At 48.0% G+C, this 17,162-nt stretch overlaps 1 pseudogene; it reads right to left on the bottom strand.

The window, feature by feature from the left end:
* Positions 1-2,719: 2,719 nt before the first annotated feature.
* LOC127187226 (40S ribosomal protein SA-like) lies at positions 2,720-3,555 on the bottom strand (annotated as a pseudogene).
* Positions 3,556-17,162: the final 13,607 nt, after the last annotated feature.

Genomic DNA, 17,162 nt, shown 5'->3' with positions numbered 1-17,162 from the left:
CCACACCCACACCACAGGGACCAGCTCTCCCACACCCACACCACAGGGACCAGCTCTCCCACACCCACACCACGGGGACCAGCTCTCCCACACCCACACCACAGGGACCAGCTCTCCCACACCCACACCACAGGGACCAGCTCTCCCACACCCACACCACGGGGACCAGCTCTCCCACACCCACAACTCAGAGACCAGCTCTCCCACACCCACACCACAGGGACCAGCTCTCCCACACCCACACCACAGGGACCAGCTCTCCCACACCCACAACTCAGAGACCAGCTCTCCCACACCCACACCACAGGGACCAGCTCTCCTACACCCACACCTCAGGGACCAGCTCTCCCACACCCACACCACGGGGACCAGCTCTCCCACACCCACACCACGGGGACCACCAATCCCACACCCACACCACGGGGACCAGCTCTCCTATACCCACACCACAGGGACCAGCTCTCCCACACCCACACCACGGGGACCAGCTCTCCTACACCCACACCACGGGGACCACCAATCCCACACCCACACCACGGGGACCAGCTCTCCTATACCCACACCACAGGGACCAGCTCTCCCACACCCACACCACAGGGACCAGCTCTCCCACACCCACAACTCAGAGACCAGCTCTCCCACACCCACACCACAGGGACCAGCTCTCCTACACCCACACCTCAGGGACCAGCTCTCCCACACCCACACCACGGGGACCAGCTCTCCCACACCCACACCACGGGGACCAGCTCTCGCATACCCACACCACAGGGACCAGCTCTCCCACACCCACACCACAGGGACCAGCTCTCCCACATCCACACCACAAGGACCAGCTCTCCCACATCCATACCCCGGGGACCAGCTCTCCCACATCCATACCCCGGGGACCAGCTCTCCCACATCCATACCCCGGGGACCAGCTCTCCCACACCCACACCACAGGGACCAGCTCTCCCACACCCACACCTCAGAGACCAGCTCTCCCACACCCACACCACAGGGACCAGCTCTCCCACACCCACACCTCAGGGACCAGCTCTCCCACACCCACACCACAGGGACCAGCTCTCCCACACCCACACCACGGGGACCAGCTCTCCCACACCCACACCACAGGGACCAGCTCTCCCACACCCACACCTCAGGGACCAGCTCTCCCACACCCACACCACAGGGACCAGCTCTCCCATACCCACACCACAGGGACCAGCTCTCCCACACCCACACCACGGGGACCAGCTCTCCCACACCCACACCTCAGGGACCAGCTCTCCCACACCCACACCACGGGGACCAGCTCTCCCACACCCACACCACAGGGACCAGCTCTCCCACACCCACACCACAGGGACCAGCTCTCCCACACCCACACCTCAGGGACCAGCTCTCCCACACCCACACCACAGGGACCAGCTCTCCCACACCCACACCACAGGGACCAGCTCTCCCATACCCACACCACAGGGACCAGCTCTCCCACACCCACACCTCAGAGACCAGCTCTCCCACACCCACACCACAGGGACCAGCTCTCCCACACCCACACCACAGGGACCAGCTCTCCCACACCCACACCTCAGGGACCAGCTCTCCCACACCCACACCACGGGGACCAGCTCTCTCACACCCACACCACAGGGACCAGCTCTCCCACTCCCACACCTCAGGGACCAGCTCTCCCACACCCACACCACGGGGACCACCTCTCCCACACCCACACCACGGGGACCAGCTCTCCTGTAGCTCTCCCAAGTTCATGCCACCAGGGGGAGCTGTCGTGATACTAGTATCTCTTCACAAATACTTTTTCAGCACATGACCTTACTGAAATCTTAAGCTTTCTAGTGCTCTTTTCCTCTCTAAATGTCTCTCTCTCTCTCTCTCTCTCTCTCTCTCTCTCTCTCTCTCTCTCTCTCTCTCTCTCTCTCTCTCACTCACTCACTCTTCCCAAAACAGGTTTCTCTGTGTAGCCTTGGCTGTCCTGGACTCACTGGAACTCACGAAGATCCATCTGCCTTTGCCTCCAGAGTGCATAATAGACTTTCGTAATCTACTAACCATTTGTCCTCGGTGGCTGTCTAGTCGATTTCCCATCTACCCTGCTCTGGGGCAGGAGTGTCAGAGGTCAGATGTCTCATCTGTGGCCAAGCACCCACAGTCACACGTCCTCTGAACTTTGACCTCTGTGAGCTTCTGTGTTAGCCACTGTCCACTGCACAAAGAAGCTGGGAGGTCTAAGGGCTACACTAGTCTATGCATGAAGAGATGCAAGTGTAAAGGGTGCTTAATACTTACTGCATCTATTCAGTAAAATAATTGTAGCATTCACCCCTGTGGCCCATGAGCTCCAGCCACAGGTTCCTGGCTAGATTAGCAGTCCCAGACATGTGTTTCCTCTCTTAGGATCTTATGGAGTCCTAAATGTTCTTGTAACTGTTTTGTGGGGTTTTGTTTTGTTTTGTTTTGTTTGGTTTGGTTTGGTTTGGTTTGGTTTGGTTTTGGAGACAGGGTCTCTCTGTGTTAGCCTTGGCTGTCCTGGACTGCTTTGTAGACCAGGCTGGCCTCAAACTCACAGTGATCCGCCTGCCTCTGCCTCCCGAGTGCTGGGATTAAAGGCATGTGCCACCACCCCTGGCAAGATTTTTTTTTTTTTTTAAACTTTTAGGAACTTTATTTTCCTTCCATTTCCCCTTTGCTCAGGTGTCTGCAGAGCAGCTCAAGACCACTCAGTAGTGGCTCCAACCCACTCAGTGGCCTGCGCTGTGGGAGCTGCTGACCAGTCCTCAGTGGCTGGCTGGGCGCTCCAGTCCTCAGTAGGGAACTGCTGGATGGATACAGAGGGCACCTGCACACCCTCAGACCAGTCGGCCACCTCTGGCTAAGCAGCGGTGAACTCAGGAGCTGGCGCAGTCCATTTGCCCGGCAATTCCTCCTTGGCTCAGCCTTCTCAGCAGCAGCCTGCTCCCCCTTCTAATCTCCTCTGGGTCTCTGTAGAAGTAAAGATCAGGCATAACCTCCCATGGGAGCTCACAGGAGATAGTGTCAGCATGCGGAGTACTTCCTGGGCCAGCATCCACCACTGAGCTCCCTTGTTGTTGCATGGGATGCAGAGGAGAATCCGTGTGGCACAGAGCGATGGTGGGCGCGTTGATGAAGAGGTCTCTGTGAGGGGATGGTGTTCAGCCCTGGGGTCAGGCACCACTAGAAGCCGTGGCTCCCTGAAGGCTGCTTGGATCTGGTTAGTGAAGGTCCCAGGTGTGAAGCGGCCAGCAATGGGCGTGGCTCCAGTGGCAGCAGCGAATTTCAGCACAGCTGGCTGGAGGTGATGACGCTGACGTCAGCAACAGCTTCTCCCAGGTCCTCTTCAGATTTATGGTGTAGACACCATCACTCTTCCTTTTGTAGATGTACTGCTCCATCTGGAAGTCAAGGTTGGTGCCACCTAAGTGTGTTCCCGCGGCAAGGAATTTGAGGACATCCTCCTCCTTCATCTGCAGGACATCAAGGGCTCCGGACATTGTGTGAGCTTCCCTTTAAGTTGCGACGGGAATCAAGAACCCATCCCTGGGTAGCATGGAAAGTTAAGATTTATTTTATTTTACATATGTGTATGCGCACACACGCCTGAGTATATACAGGTATGCCAGATCGGGGAAGCAGCCCATAGAAGTCAGAAGAGGCATTGGATCCCCTAGACCTGGACTTACAAGCAGTTCTATGCTGTCATGTGGGTGCTGGGACACAAACCCAGACCCTCTAAGAACAGTCAGTGCTTTTAACCATTGAGCCATAATAAGAACTTAAAAGCAGAGGCCAGGCATGGTGGTGCGCGCCTTTAATCCCAGCACTCTGAAGGCAGAGGCAGGTGAATCTCTGAGTTTGATTAAGGCCCGGTCTTCAGAAGGAGTTCCAGGACAGCCAAGCACTGACAGAGAAACCCTGTCTTGAAAAACGAAACAAACACAAGAGGAGGAGGGGGAAGGGAAGAAAAAAGGAAAAGAAGAAAGAAAAAAGGAAGAAAGGAAAGAAAGAAAGAAAAAAGAGCTTAAGAGCAGGACTCAGGAGTCAGAGGCAGGTGGATTGCTCTGTGTTTGAGGCCAGCCTGGTCTACAAAGTGAGTTCAGGACAGCCAAGGCTACGGGTGGCGGGGGGGAGGTTTGGGGGGCACTGGAGAAATTGCTGGGTGGTTGAGAACATTTGCTGCTCTCGCTGAGGACCTAAGTTGAGATCTCAGCAGGCACACTGGGCAGCTCATAACTGCCTCTAGCACCCTCTTCTGACCTACACAAGCACCTGTTCTCTCTTGCACAACCCCACACACTTAAACAAATAACTAAAGCCAGGAGTGGTGACACACACCTTTATTCCCAGCACTCAGGGGGCAGAGGCAGGTGGATCTGGTGAGTTTGAGGCCAGCCTGGTCTACAAAGTGAGTCCAGGACAGCCGGGCTACCCAGAGAAACCCTATCTCAAAAACCACTAATAATAACAATAATAATAATAATAATAATTTTAAACATAATAGTGGGGGGTGCTGGAGAGATGGCTCAGAGGGTAAGAGCACTGACTGTTCTTCCAGAGGTCCTGAGTTCAACTCCCAGCAACCGCGTGGTGGCTCACAACCATCTATAATGTGATCTGATGCCCTCTTCTGGCATGCAGGCAGAGCAATGTATACATAATAATAAATAAATCTTTTTAAAAAAAAACCAAAACGTAATAGTATGGTCTGATTGTGTTCAGGGATATGGCATTATAGCAAAGCATAAAAGCCTTGATTTCTCCTTTACTATGGATGGCCACCTAGTGGAGTGACACTGTGAGTGACACTGTAAGACCAGCCAGAGACCCAGAGACGGCATGGAGAACACTAAAGTCCTAGAGAAGACTGAGGTCAGCAGAGGTGGGGCGGTTAGGGCGACAAGGAGAGCTTTTAGACATAAGGAGAAATAGCAGCAGAAAGTGCTGCAGGATCAAAGGAGGAGTGAGAGCCAGGCCATACAGGAAGTATGGCCATACAGCCAGAGGAGTAAGAGGCCTCGGGGCTCGGGGCAGTACTTTATCTGAATGGAATGGCAATTGTGGGTCCCTGGAAGGCTTAGGACCACAGAAGCCACAGTTGATCCATGACTGGCAGAGGGCTAAGGGCCAGCTCAGTGACGAGAAGGCTTGTCTAGCTCACATGACACCACGGGTTTGAGTCTAGCATCACATAACATTTGATGTGGTAGCTCACACCCAGCAGCATTTGGGAGATGGAGGCAGGAGGATCCGCAGTTCAAGACCAGCCTCAGCTATCGAAAGTTAGAGGCCAGCTTGAGCTATATAAGACCGGGTCTCTCAAATTAATTTATTTAAATAAACAGATATTTGATAGGAGCTGAGAGTGTAGCTCATTGGCAAAGTGCTTACATATGTATAAGGTCCTAGGTTCGGTCCCCAGCACCAGAAAAGGAAAAAGGCTATTTGTAGGTTACAGTACAGAATGAAGGTGTGAAAGGTAGTGTGGATAGAAGAAATAAGAGTAAGGAGTTCATGAATGAGCCGGGCGTGGTGGCGCACACCTTTAGTCCCAGCACTTGGGAGGCAGAGGCCGGCAGATCGCTGTGAGTTCGAGGCCAGCCTGGTCTATAAAGTGAGTCCAGGATGGCCAAGGCTATACAGAGAAACCCTGTCTCGAAAAACCAAAAAAAAAAAAAAAAAAAAAAAAAAAAGGAGTTCATGAATCACCTGGAATTCCAGGGCTCAGAAGGCAGAGACAGAACAAGCTAGCTAGCTAGACTGCCTCCATGAATAAAATGGGGTGCGATCAAGGAATATTTCTGACATTGGTCTCTGGACTCCATGTGCTTGCACGCACACACACAAACACCTCCACACACATGCAACCACACACATGTGACTATGCATACACACATGCAACCATAACACACACACAAGGGTAAGAAAGAAAACAGAGGTAAGAGGGTTCGAATTTATCCTCCGGGTGAAGTGGCAAAAATCTGAGCCAGGGAACCTCATGGGAGAGAGGGCAGGAAGACTGTAAAAGGCAGAACGTGAGGAGGTCAGCTGCGAACGCCTCTCTAGACCAGAACGATGGCAAGATCAACAGACAAGCGCCAGTGTGGAAACAGGATGTTCTTTCCAAGTCCCGCCCCTAGACAACTAGTCCCGCCCCTAGACAGCTAATGACTTCTGGGATAGGGAGAAGTAGCCTCTCCTAGGGACTATTGTCCAGTACAAAATGGTCAGCCCGGAAACCATACTAACACAAACCACAAAAATGACTCAGCAGGTTGTGTGCATATATCTGTGCACACGTACACACGCATATATATATATATATGCATATATATATAAAATGAACAAAAAAAGGAGGCTGTCGATTCGCAAATGGAAGGATAGAAGTTATGGGAGGGTGAGAGCAGAGGGAGGGGCTGGGGGGGAAGGAAGAAAGGGGGTAAATGATGTCATTCTATTTTTATTAAACAATAAGTAAAAGCCAGGTGATGGTAGCGCACTCTTGAGATTCCAGCACTCGAGTGGCAGAGGTAGGTGGATCTCTATGTGTTCAAGGCCAGCCTGGTCTACAGAGCAAGTTCCAGGACAGCCAGGGCTACACAGAGAAACCCTGTCTAGATAGATAGATAGATAGATAGATAGATAGATAGATAGATAGATAGATAAAAGACAGATAGACAGATAAATAAATAATATTAGAAATGTTTTACAGTTCGAAAAATAGCCAGGTGTGGTGGCACACACCTTTAATCCCAGCACTCAGGAAGTAGAGGCAGGTGAATCGCTGTGAGTTTGAGGCCAGCCTGGTCTGCAAAGTGAGTGCAGGACAGCCAAGGCTACACAGAGTAACCTTGTCTCCAAAGGGGAAAAAAATAATTCAAAAAATAAACTTGCATTGAGCCCTCCGTGCCTGAGAGTCCAACACTAAGGCTATGAAGCATCAAGCCCTCTCAGAAGATCTCCTGGATGCAAGGACCAGAGCTTTGCTGGTGGAGAAAGGGAATATGCAAAACAGATTCCATGGTGATCTTCCTAACTTGTGATCACAACAAATGACTGTGAAGAGAGGTAGTCATTAATCAGTCAACTCATACAGCAAGTTTTCGACTATTACTGAAAAAAAGACTAGATTTAAGGAGCTCACTTGAGAAGCCTCACTCACTCCACTCTCAGGTCAGCGGCAGGAATACTCATGGGCAGACCCTTTTTTGTGAAGACCTAAGATTTGAGGTTCCTTCCCTTGAACAGTGAGAGGGAAAACCCAGGTGAGCTAGGATTTTTATTTTATTTTATTTATTCATTTGTTCATTCATTCATTTATTTTTATTCATCTTTGCTTATTTCCTTTGTTTGTTTGTTTGTTTGTTTATTGGGGCCAGTGTTGGGTATTGAACTCAGGGCCTCCAGCATTCTAGACAAGAGCTCTGCTCCATCCCTGGCCCTCCAACTTGAATTTTTACCTCTTCTACAGTATATTTCCCTCCTGAAGCTTTCTCACTTCCCAGTGCAGAACATCTGTTGCAGGTCCCCTGGTGCATTTGCCTGAGAAGGCTGAGGAGACAGACTCCCCTCCCACTTGTCCACCTAGCTCCTGCAGAAAGAGACCAGGCTGGCTTCGAATTCACAGTGATCCACCTGCCTCTGCATCCCGAGAGCTGGGATTAAAGGCATATGCCACCACATCGGTCAATATAAGACATTTTACTTGTGTATTTGTGTGTGTGCTTGTGTGTTAGGGCATGAAGCCACAGAAGCCAGAGGAACTGAGTTACAGGCAGTTGTGAGCTGCCCAGTGGGGGTGCTGAAAACAGAATTCAGGTCCTCTGCAAGAGCAGTGGCCCATCTTAACCTCAAAGCTATCTTTCCAGCCAGTGTTTAAATCCTAGAATAATTTATGCTGAGAACATATTAAATGTATCAGCTACTCTTTCCTAGGAGAGACTCCGGAAACTCAAATCTTCGCATTAATTAGGTCTTCTCTCTCGGTGGTAGTTTGACATTTCTACCACCAGGTGGCAATGTCCTACTGCCTTCCATCACCGGGTATGCCAGCGACGTCACGGTAGTCCCTTCTAAATACACGAAAACACTAGCTCAAATGGGCGAGGGGGCAGGCGAGGGGGCGGGGGGGGGGGGGGGGGGGGAGGGAAGGGAGGCCGGAAAGAGTTTAGAGCAAATGTTAGAAGTCAAGCAGCGACTGTCTCTTCCTCCCTTTTTTTTGTTTTCTCGGTTCTTGGTTTCCATAGGAATCAATGTTTGACCAGCAGCTCAGAAACCATTTATGTTTCTCCGGGCTTCTGAGAGAATGTGGTAAATTTGAACAAGAGATGCCTACAGACACAGAAGGCAGGGTGGAGAGGGGGAGAGGGCTGCACAGAGATCTGTGAAAGACAGATAATGCTCTTTAGCACAAAGAGGGAAGGCAGAGTTGGCTGGGTTAGTTTTGTGGGGCTTGGTTCAGTTGTTTGGATTTTTTTTTTTTTTTTTTTGAGTTGTTTTAAGTTTTAGCTTTAGTAGACTGCCCAGCCACTAAAGTATCTAATAGGAAAAGGACTCCTGGTCAATGGTGTAAGTCACCCTTTGGGCCAGAATAGGAAGAACAGTTTATTGGGTACACTGACTACCTGACAGTGACCTCTACAGCCCACGTATAAACTTACACACAATAACAATACATTTTCTAGTTTTGCCACGTGACGTCTTTATGATCTGCCTCTAATCTAACCAGGTCCTTCTCTGTAGCTAGAAGTGAGCTGTCCTTTCTCTGAAGATGGGAGGACCCACTGGTTGCCTATCCGGGACAGCAGCGTGAGGTTAGGGCTAGGAAGTGTAGTGACTTTGGAAGACAGCCAGGGATAGGCCAAGTGCCTCACTGAATTCTATTAAATCCTCAATCCTGTAAAGTAAGTGTTAATGGCCTAAATTTGCATAGAAAGAAACCAAGACTCATAGAAGTTAAATAAAATGCCTGAGGACAATCAGGTGATAAGTGGAGGCAATTTAAATTTAAATGTAAGCTAAGCTGCAGAATCTTCATTGTATCTGGAGCGGACTTGTTTGTAAATAAATGTGTTTCAGTTCCACAAGTTATGTCTTATTACTTATAACATGCACATATATATGTTGGTGGACATCTGTAGAGCAGAGATGAAAATAAGAGTTGGAAGAAAACAAAACTTCTCTTGCATAACATACCTATTTTCCCAGGGTCCTTTCTTCATCCTTTTTTCTATCAGACTCCCACTAATTAGCACACACACACACACACACACACACACACACACACTATATACACACACACAAAACCTGGAGTGAGTAATCTAATTGGTCAAATCTCACCATGCAGGAGGTAGAGGCAGAAGGAGCTAAATTCAAGGTCATGTTTCACTATATTTTGAGGCCAGCCTGGGACTGTGTCTCCCAGATCTACCCAATGGACAGGACATTCTTCACAGTTGAATGGAGAGTGGGGACTGACTTTCACACGAACTCTGGTGCCCCATATTTGACCACGTCCCCTGGATGGGGAGGCCTAGTGGCACTCAGAGGAAGGATAGCAGGCTACCAAGAAGAGACTTGATACCCTATGAGCATATACAGGGGGAAGAGGTCCTCCTCAGTCACAGTCATAGGGGAAGTGGGAAGGAGGGAGAGTAAGGGGAAAATGGGAGGGAGGGAGGAATGGGAGGATACAAGGGATGGGATAAGAATTTAGATGTGATATGAATAAATTAATAAAATATATTTTTAAAAGAATGCTAACAATGATAATCTTTATTATTAATAGTAGTAAAGCAGGTTGTCTTAGTCCAGGTTTTATTGCTGTGAAAAGACACCATGACCAATGTAACTCTTAGAAGGGAAAACATGTAACTGAGGCTGGTTACAGTGTCAACGGCTCCGTCCATCACTATGGCGGGAAGCACGGCGAGTCCAGGCAGACATGGTGCTGGAGAAGGAGCTGAGAGTTCCACATCTTAACTCAAAGGCAGCAGGAGACTGTATCACACTGGGCAGAGCTGGAGCATATATAAGACCTCAGTGATGCTCAACCCCCCCCCCCCCCCCCCCCCCCCCCCCGTGACACAGTTCCTCCAACAAGGCCGCGCTCTCTCTGAGCCAAGCATTCCAACATATGAGTCAAACACATGAGTGGTTTCTTATAACACATTAGACATTAGGAATGGGAGATGTACAGAATTCATGAAGACCTGGGTACAAGCCCCAGCCCCCAATACCTGTTCAAACCACCACCCAAGTACTAAAGTAATGCTTATTTTATAAGACTGCAGCCAGACACAATGTCACAGGCCTGTAATCCCAGCACTTAGGGAGGCAGAAGCAGGTGGATCTCTGTGAGTTCGAGGTCTACAAAGTGAGTCTAGGACAGCCAAGGCTACACAGAGAAACCCTGTCTCAAAAAAAAAAAAAATGGGGTGGGGGAAAAGAGGGCTGGAGAGATGGCTCAGAGGTCAAGAGCACTGACTGCTCTTCCAGAGGTCCTGAGTTCAATTCCCAGCAATCACATGGCAGCTCATAGCCATCTCTAATGTGATCCAATGCCCTTTTCTGGCTTGAAAGCACACCTGCAAGCAGAGCTCTGTATACATAATAATAAATAAATAAGTCTTTATATTTGGATGCCATCAAAACATTAAGTCCAGCTTGGTATTGGCTCACACCTTTAGTCTCAGCACTCAGGAAGCAGAGGCAGGTGGATTAATTAATTAATTAATTATTGAAGCCCAAAGCTAGGGAGGTAGGAGCAGGCTAATATCTGTGATTTTTGAGGCCAGGCACTATCTCAAAAATAACCAAACCAAAACAAACAACAAACAAAAACTGAAGTCCAATTACAAAACAGCTGCATAAGGCTAAGAACAGGCTCAATGGTAGAATATATAATATACTAATAATGAGCAAGGTACCAGGTTCCATCTCCAGCACTAGAAAAAAAAACTAGAAATCTTTTAAAAACTACACATTAGTCGTCAGATAGTAGTGGCACATGCCTTTAATCCCAGCACTTGGGAGGCAGAGGCAGGCAGATCTCTGTGAATTTGAAGCCAGCCTGGTGTACAGAGCGAGTTCCAGGACAGTCAAAGCTATACAGAGAAACCCTGTCTCATAAAATGAGGGGGGGCCGGGGAAGCCTTATACAATATTCAATAGAACAAAATCTGTTTTGTGTTCTGTTTTGTACTTACTAGTTACTACCACCATAACATAACAAAAACCCTTCACCCATGCTCCTTTTTTTTTTTTTTTTTTTTTTTTTTTTGGTTTTTCGAGACAGGGTTTCTCTGTGTAGCCTTGGCCATCCTGGACTCACTTTGTAGACCAGGCTGGCCTTGAACTCACAGCGATCCGCCTGCCTCTGCCTCCCGAGTGCTGGGATTAAAGGCGTGCGCCACCATGCCCGGCCACCCGTGCTCCTTAAGCAACCCTAATTAAACTTACTGGGACACACAGGCACACACTCATGTACACACACACACACACACACACACACACACACACACGTAGGATTAGTTGGAAAGAGGAAGAGGAGGGCACAAGAAAGGGTAGGGTTGTGCGATAGCTATTCCTGGTTGACAGCTTGACCACATCTGGACTTAACTAACCCACAAGCAGCTGGGCACACCTGTGAGGGATTCAACCTGACCACACCTGGACTTGACTAACCCACAAGCAGCTGGGCACACCTGTGAGGGCTTTTTCTTGATTGAATTCTTTGAAGTGAGAAGAGCCACCCTAAATTTGTATCTTTTAAGGGAGAAAGGCCCACCTTGAGTGTGGGCCCACACTTTCTGCTGGCAACCTATATAAAGAACTTAGATCCAGGCATGGTGGCGCATGCCTGTAATCCCAGCACTCAGGAGGCAGAGGCAGGTGGGTCGCTGTGAGTTCAAGGTTAGCCTGGTCCACAAAGTGAGTCCAGGACAGCCAAGGCTACACAGAGAAACCCTGTCTCGAAACAAACAAACAACTTGGAAAGAGGGCCTGCTTACCCTCACTCTCACTGGCGAGTCCATTCTTTCACGAAACTAGAGCCTGTTTCTCAGAGTTAAAGACTATCTGAGAGCTGGGCATGGTGGTGCACGCCTTTAATCCCAGCACTCGGGAGGCAGAGGCAGGCAGATTGCTGTGAGTTCGAGGCCAGCCTGGTCTACAAACTGAGTCCAGGATGGCCAAGGCTACACAGAGAAACCCTGTCTTGAAAAACCAAAAAAAAAAGACTATCTGAGACATCCAGCCTCATGGATGAAAGACAACAGGATTCTTGGACTTGAAGGGCAGCCATTATTGGAATAATCAGACCACAGGCTGTAATATAATATAACCCATCTTTATAAATTCATTCTATCAGTTGTTTCTCTGGAGAACCCTGACTAATGCAGAGTGTAAATATGATTAAAAATATTATATACATGTATAAAATACCATAATGAAACCCATTATGATAGAACTGAGACGTGTGTGTGTGTGTGTGTGTGTGTGTGTGTGTGTGTGTGTGTGTGTAGAGAGAGAGAGAGAAAGAGAGAGAGAGAGAGAGAGAGAGAGAGAGAGAGAGAGAGAGAGAGATCTGATATATGCTATCATCTGAATCCATCTGTTCAACTACCGATGTGGATGAATGGACTCTACCAAAGACAGATTTAAAAGATTAGCAATTAAAGTGTTGATAACTAGGAATTAGATATCATCAAGAATATTCTCACAGGCAGTGGTGGCGCACACCTTTAATCCCAGCATTTGGGAAGCAGAGGCAGGTGGGTCTCTCTGTGAGTTCGAGGCCAGCCTGGTCTGCAGAATGATTCCAAGACAGCCAGGGCTGTTTGTTACAGAGAAGCCCTGTCTCAAAAACCAAAGAGGAGGAAGAGGAGACCTAAAGAGATTCTGAGACTCTAAGAGACTTGAAATGGTCTAGAGACCATGATATGTGTTCTTGGTGTTCAAACCAGCCTAGAAAAGGCAAGACCAGCAGACTGGACGGCTAATTGCCAGGAAGCAGCTGGAGATTTAGTCTGTGTAGTTTCAGAAAACAGGACAGTAGAAGTGACAAATAGGCACAATGCTCCACAAAGAAAGACCAAGTCACATTATCATTATTACTCACATGTGTGTCTGTATATGTATACATTGCGGGCCTGTGTGTCTGCTGCACGTATACATGAAGCATGTATTTGTGTATATGCGCATGTGCTGTGTACATGATGTGTGTGTCTGTGTGTGGATGCAATATGTGTGTGTGTATGGTATGTGTGTGAGTGGGGATGGGTGCCACAGTATGCATGTGAAGGTGTGAGAACAACTTTTGGGAGTCATTCTCTCCTACCATGGGTCCCAGGAACTGAACTTAGGTCATTATTAGACTTACATAGTAGGTGTGTTTTTACACCATGATTTACATACACTTTACAAAGTCAGAAACAACCTCCATACACAAATGAGGGAAGTGGCTTATGCTCAGGTGGTCGCCTTTTGTGAATTAAAGACTTTAACAACACTATAAACCATGCCTAGAACTCATTAGACCAATGGGCAATCACGAAACCAAAACTGGAAATGCCAATAAATATTAGAAAACATGGTAAAGCATCTCGGAACCACCAGCTTCTCCACCCAGAATGTCCCTGAGCCTCAGACTCCCAGGAGGGACAGATGGGAGATGCCGGGGGAAGAAGTTCCTTTTTCCTATCGTGAACTATCTCCAGCACCCTTAAGTACCTCTTCAGTGTCTCGAGAACTAAGTCCTAAGTCCCATTTTCCAAGAATTAGATCGCAGAGAAGGGGAAAAGATTGCTACTCTCCTATTTTCTTGGCACAGGGTCTCTTCCTTGTGCATTTGTTTCTCTCTCTCCTTTCATTCTCTTCCTCTTTCCCTCCTGTCCTTTCTTTCCTTCTCCCTCCCTCTCTCTCCTTCCCCTCCCCTCTCCACTTCACCACACACAGAAATCCCTTTTGAAAGGGGCTTTTTTTCCAACTCAGTGAAGTAAAGTCTTTGCCCCTTTGTGGGACAGGCTCATTAACATTCCCACAGCAGCATCTCTTCAAGGATTCTCCTTTTGTCACTCCGTGGGGAGGTCAAGAGGCCACAATGGAGAGGTAAAAAGAAGAAAAAAAAATGTGGTAAAGAGGAGGAGGTGGAAGAATGGGGAGGAGGGAAGGAGCCCTTCCTTTCACAGCGAGGCCAGCAAGAAGAGGGAAACAGGAAAAGATGAAGCCAGTCAGGGCTCAGGAGAAAGACAAATGTGGCTTCCAAGTGTGCCCTTTAGAAGTTACACAGCTACCCGAGAAAGCGGGGTGCTGTGTTCCTGCTCTCCTTTCTCTTCCTCACAAAGGAAATAAAGGATGCAAACAATGGGAAGAGGGGAACAGGACACAGTCCATTTCATTGAAAAATCAGAATATTTTCTGCCTTGGGCATCCCCATTTCTCCTACAGTAGTCCAGCAATGATTGACAATTGTTAAAGTATACATTAAAATATGAGGAGCAGGAATTTCAAAAATAGAGGATGAAACAGGCACTTGGGATCCTGACCCTAAACATCTGGTAAAATCGTAGAAATTCTGGGAACTCCAAAAACAAGGAGCAGTGAGTTGCCAAACCTCTCCGCAGGCCAGCACCCCAAACCTCTCCGCAGGCCAGCACCCCTTCTATCACCAGTTGTCTTCATTCCTTTTTTTTTTTTTTTTTTTAATATTTGCCAAACTAGCCAGAACTTGTTGAGACAAGCATGCAGAACCTACACCAAGGGTTTGCAGTTCTAAAGACTCTGCCCACAGAGCTTTGCATCACTAAGCATAAAAGGAAGAAATAATGCTTTTCTAATTGGCCTTTCAAATTGTCCCCCTGCCTGAGACAGGAGAGTGAAGGTATGCATGGTTACAGAAGAGAAGAGAGAGCATGGTTGGGATAGTCTAGACAGAATACTACTCGCTCAGGGAGTTAAAGTTAAAGGACACTATTAGGTGACTGGAGACTTACAGCTGTTTTAAGTACTGCCTATAATCCCGGTTCTCTAATGGCTGAGGAAGGAGGATTGCTGTAAGTTCAAGGCCAGCCTGGGCTATGGAGTAAAATCCTATCTCAAAAAAAAAAAAAAAAAAAAAAAGTTGCCTTTTTTCTAACCAAGCACCTCTAAGTGCAGCCTGTGCTGGCCTTAAACCTATGATTCTAGGTGGCACACGCCTTTAATCCCAACATTCAGGAGGCAAAGGTAAGGCAGTGAGTTCTAGCCTGGTCTACAAAGCAAGTCCAGGCAGGACAGCTAGGGCTAAAACTGAGAGACTCTATCTCAAAAACGAAAACCAAACAACAAACAAACAAAAAAGGAATTCTCCTGTCTCAGCTTCTTGAGTATTAGGACCGTGGGTAGGAAATAGCCTGCCCAGCTAAATAAATTGCTTTTTTGTTTTCCCCCTTGGTGATGAGGACTAAACCAGAGCCCAGTGCTCTGCTGCGAAACTGCAGGGGAGCCCACCTGCCAAATAATTCAAGGTCTAATTTGACACCCATAGGAAAGTCCTTTACACAGAACCTTGACAGTTATTTTCTACCTGTGAACCCATCACAGAGAGCTCGCAGGTTTGCCACAGCCTCCCTAAGGCCTTTATTCTGAAGTGAAGAAGGAAGTAAGTCATCTGCTGTCTTCTCGCCCGCATTCCTTCCACTGAGAGACCCGGACAGGACAGACAGAGACAGCCACCAGCAGTGCTCGCTGTTTTAAATAAAATTCCCTTTAAAAAAATTAAAAAGCCAGGTGGTGGTGGCACACGCCTTTAATCCCAGCATTTGGGAGGCAGAGGCAGGTGGATCTCCAAGAGTTCAAGGCCAGCTTGGCCTACAGAGCAAGTTCTAAGACAGCCAGAGCTGTTACACAGAGAAACCCTGTCTCAAAAAAAAAAAGAAAAAAAAAAGGGGGTTTTTTTTTGTTTTTTGTTTTTTCCTTCACACTAGCTGTCTCATGGCAGGCACACTGTTTCTGCCACCATTAAGTATGCCCGGGGTTCCTTGAATGATCTTGGGCAGTTTAACCAACCTCCATGCACCTTCTGGTGTATTTTGTGACCAGGATCCCCTATACACAGTAGTAGTATAAAACCTAAAACTTGTTGTGGACTTTGTATGTGGCGGCACACACCTGTGATTCCAGCACTCCGGAGGCAGAGGCGAGGCAGGCAGATCTATGTGAATTTGAGGCCACCCTGTCCACACAGTGAGTTCCAGGACAGCCAGAGCTACAAAGTGTGTGTGGGGGCGGGGGAAGGGGGACCTCTGGAGGAGACCTGACTCAATGGCTCAGCCCTTGCTGGTCAAGTCTGACAAACTGAGCTGGATCCCCAAAACCCACATATAGGTGGAAGGAGAAAGCCGACTCCACAAAGTTGTCCTTTGACTTCCACACGTGTGTCACATTAGGAATGACCATGCATCATGCACACGTACACAGTAATAACTTCGTAATTAAAAAAAAAAAAAAACCTGCTGGGCTCATCTCGAGTTGTAATACTAAAATACAGCATATATATGAAGTTCTGTATAAATTATCGAAGCTATATCTACATGGTTATTATAATGTCTATCTTTACTCAGTCTACCAATCTTTTATGCTCCCATTTTCACCTAGCAGAAGTAGCTGACATCTTGGCATGAAAAACAGTATATAGAGCCGGGCGTGGTGGCGCACGCCTTTAATCCCAGCACTCGGGAGGCAGAGGCAGGCGGATCGCTGTGAGTTCGAGGCCAGCCTGGTCTACAAAGTGAGTCCAGGACAGCCAAGGCTACACAGAGAGACCCTGTCTCGAAAAACCAGAAAAAGAAAAAAGAAAAGAAAAGAAAAAGAAAAACAATATATATTGAGAAAGCTTGTGTTGAAGTTTCTAACCCAGAAGTTGAGCATCGTCAAACACAAGGGCACAATTACTGGAAAAATCAAAAAGCCCTACAAAGATCTTGGGTGAAGAGTTAGAAAAACAAGTCAGGGGCAGTCCCAGTGAGGCCCCAGAGTCCTGGCGGGGAGGAGAGGGTTAAATCCCTTCCTCCGCAGTACAAAAGAAAAGAGTGTGCGGAAAGATTAGGATTTTTGCTTTTACAATAGGAGCTGCAGGAACGTTGGGAAGAAGCTGAAGG

The sequence above is a fragment of the Acomys russatus genome, chromosome 3 (genome assembly GCF_903995435.1).
Source record: "Acomys russatus chromosome 3, mAcoRus1.1, whole genome shotgun sequence".
Taxonomy (NCBI): Eukaryota; Metazoa; Chordata; class Mammalia; order Rodentia; family Muridae; genus Acomys; species Acomys russatus.
The sequence above is the reverse complement of the archived record's forward strand: the minus strand, read 5'-3'. Positions and strand labels throughout refer to the sequence as shown.